At 42.7% G+C, this 3572-nt stretch overlaps 1 pseudogene; it reads left to right on the forward strand.

The window, feature by feature from the left end:
- Nucleotides 1-1157: 1157 nt before the first annotated feature.
- On the forward strand, nucleotides 1158-2203 carry LOC142841302 (ras-related protein Rab-5C pseudogene; annotated as a pseudogene).
- The last annotated feature ends 1369 nt before the right edge of the window (nucleotides 2204-3572 follow it).

Genomic DNA, 3572 nt, shown 5'->3' on the forward strand with positions numbered 1-3572 from the left:
TGGTCAACAAGACAAAATGTCAGCCTACAGAATGGGAAAAGATCTTTACCAACCCTACATCAGACAGAGGGCTGATCTCCAAAATATACAAAGAACTCAAGAAATTGGATACCAAACGAACATGTAATCCAATAAAAATGTGGTATAAACCTAAACAGAGAACTCTCAACAGACAAATTTAGAATGACTGAAAGACACTTAAAGAAATGCTCAACATCACTAGTCATCAGAGAAATGCAAATCAAAACAATTCTGAGGTTCCATCTTACACCTGTCAGTATGATCAAAATCAAAAACATTGATGACAACTTGTGCTGGAGAGGATGTGGGGTAAAGGGAACACTCCTCCATTGCTGGTGGGATTGCAAACTGGTACAGCCCTTTTGGATATCAGTATGGTGATGTCTCAGAAAATTAGGAAACAACCTTCCTCAAGACCCAGCAATACCACTTTTGGGTATATACCCAAAGGATGCTTAATCATACCACAAGACCATGTGCTCAACTATGTTCATAGCAGCATTGTTTGTCATAGCCAGAACCTGGAAACAATATAAATGCCCCTCAACCAAAGAATGGATAAAGAAAAGGTAGTGCATTTACACATTGGAGTACTACTCAGAGGAAAAAAATAATGGCATCTCGAAATTTGCAGGCGAATGGGTGGATCTAGAAAACATCCTATTGACTGAGGTACCCAGACCCAGAAAGACAAATATAGTATGTACTCACTCATAAGTGGCTTTTAGACATAAAGTAAAGAAAAGCCTGCCTACAAATCACAATCCCAGAAAGGCTAAACAACAATGAGGACCGTAAGAGACACACACATAGATCTAATCTACATGGGAAATAGTAAAAGACAAGATCTCCTGAGTAAATTGGGAGTGTGAGGACCATGGGAAAGAGTGGAAAGGAAATGGGGAGGAAGGGAGGGGAGCAGAGAAAAATATATAGCTCAATAAAACAATGAAAAATAAATCTTGAAAAAACAAAAACAAAAAAGATATGTGGTTTCAACCAAAATTCTGAGGAAATCCTAAAAAAAAAAATCCTTTCAATATTTTATTGAAAATGTGTTTTCTTAGTATTTCAATAAAAGTCTATGTCTGGGAAAGGCGTAAGTGGAGGCCGGAGCCTGGGACACCGCTGGGAGGGAGAGGAGCGGAGTCTGTAGGAGCCCCAAACCAAGTAAAGCTGCCGCTCCAGAGCCGCCTTGAAGGCCTCCCTCCCCTTTAGTGCCTCTTTGCATAGCACCGGCCCCACCCCCACGCTCATTGGTACTGCTACCTAGCATTATCGGGCAGTGGCTGGTCGGGGAGGTGCAGCACGACCCAATGGACCAGCTGCTGGCAACAAGATCTGTCAGTTTAAGTTGGTCCTCTTGGGGGAGTCTGCAGTGGGCAAATCCAGCCTTGTTCTCCGCTTTGTCAAGGGACAATTCCACGAGTATCAGGAGAGCACAATTGGAGTGGCTTTCCTCACACAGACTGTCTGCTTAGACGATACAACGGTCAAGTTTGAGATCTGGGACACAGCTGGACAGGAGCGATATCACAGCCTGGCCCCCATGTACTATCGGGGGGCCCAAGCAGCCATCGTGGTCTATGACATCACCAACACAGATATATTTGCACGGGCTAAGAACTGGGTGAAGGAGTTACAGAGGCAGGCCAGCCCCAACATCGTCATTGCACTCGCAAGTAACAAGGCCGACCTGGCCAGCAAGAGAGCCGTGGAGTTTCAGGAAGCACAAGCCTATGCAGATGACAACAGTTTGCTGTTCATGGAGACATCAGCGAAAACTGCAATGAACGTGAATGAAATTTTCATGGCAATAGCTAAGAAGCTTCCCAAGAATGAGCCCCAGAATGTAGCTGGTGCTCCAGGCCGGAACAGAGGTGTGGATCTGCAGGAGAGCAGCCCAGCCAGCCGAAGCCAGTGCTGCAGCAACTGAGCCCCCTTGCCTGCCGCTGCCGCCACTCCTCCACCAGAATGACCCGACTGGAATCCACTCTAACCAACCGCACTTAACGACTTGGGCCACCACTGGGGGCAGGGGAGGGGTCCATCATGAATTCTCTGCATAACTTTGATCCTAGGCCGAAGGGAGTTATTCCACCTGCACCTTTCTGTACAAATACTAATTCAATTTTAAATCTTAAGTCACTTTTTAAATATATATGATCTTCTGCTCTTCCCAGTCCCCCTTCTGCTGCTCTCTCTCTTGCCCTTTGCTGGTGGTAGCTACGCTCCTGAGCCCCTGGTCTGTGGGGACAGGGGTTGGAGCAGTTACCCTTTCTTTCCTTCTTGCTGGAGAGCAGACTCAGCAAGAGCACCCACATTACCTTGCTGGGAGTGGTCTTGTTCCCAGGACAGTGGATAGGCCCTGGGCTGGGGAAGGGACAGGCGGGGCTTCCCTCAGCTGGCTGTCCTCAGGCTACAGCCCCTCCCCATCTGACTCCCAACTGGGAGAGAAACCGCAGCATTACTTAAGCATCATTTGTGACAGCCACACACCATGGCCCAGGACCCCTCCACCCTTGGTCACCCTGACCTCTGCCTCTGAGCCCTGTTCTGACCAAATCACGATAATGAGTATTTGGGGGGGGTCAAGGGGGGGAGTGGGAGGGGATGGAAACAACTTTTTCTGTATTTTGTATTGTATGTTTTCTTCAACATGTAACCAATCAGTATCTTGTCAATATAGTCAGCAGATCGATCGACCTCAAAAAAAAAAAGTCTGTGTCTGTTTTTAGAAACATCCTGAGTCACCTTGGTCATTATAGATACTATTTTATCATTAATTTGGTTTCTACAAGTTCATTGCTAATATATATTATTTATTTACATATTTAATGTAATATATATTAGCGATAAATTTGTAGAATAAAGAAATATAATTTTATATAATATATTAAATATATACTTTATACTCATATATTTGTATATTAATTATATAATATTATGTAACATATGTAATTTCTGTGCCAATGTGAATAAGAAAGCAAGTAAAGTGTTATTTATGATTTATATTATCTGATGCATTTTATAATTATATTAAATGCGTTTGGTTAGTGACTTAAACATCAGTGAACATTCCACTAATTAACAAAGGTTATGAGAAGAAAGTGGGTGGTGGTGATACATGCCTTTAATCCCAGCACGTGGGGGGCGGAGGAAGGTGGATCTCTGTGAGTTTGAAACCAGCCTGGTCTACAAGAGCTAGTTCCAGGACAGGCACCAAAGCTACACAGAAAAACCCTGTCTCAAAAAACAAGAAAACAAAACAAAACAAACAAAAAAGGTTATGAGAAGATACAAGGAGAAAGCCTGAATAACCTCAGTGCACAAAGTTGGGGTATAAGTGAGTTTCCACTACATAGTTCTCAAAGGTAAATTACTGGGAAAGAACACATAATTTTAGATGTTAATTACACATTTCTGAATAGCTTCCAGGAAAAGAATTAATATGTATTAAAAAACAATGGAAAAATAATAGTAGAAAAGAATGTAATGGTTTACATTTTCCAAATAAAGAATTTATAAACAAGTCTAATTATAAATGCTTT

This window comes from Microtus pennsylvanicus, chromosome X (assembly GCF_037038515.1).
Source record: "Microtus pennsylvanicus isolate mMicPen1 chromosome X, mMicPen1.hap1, whole genome shotgun sequence".
In the NCBI taxonomy this organism is placed as follows: Eukaryota; Metazoa; Chordata; class Mammalia; order Rodentia; family Cricetidae; genus Microtus; species Microtus pennsylvanicus.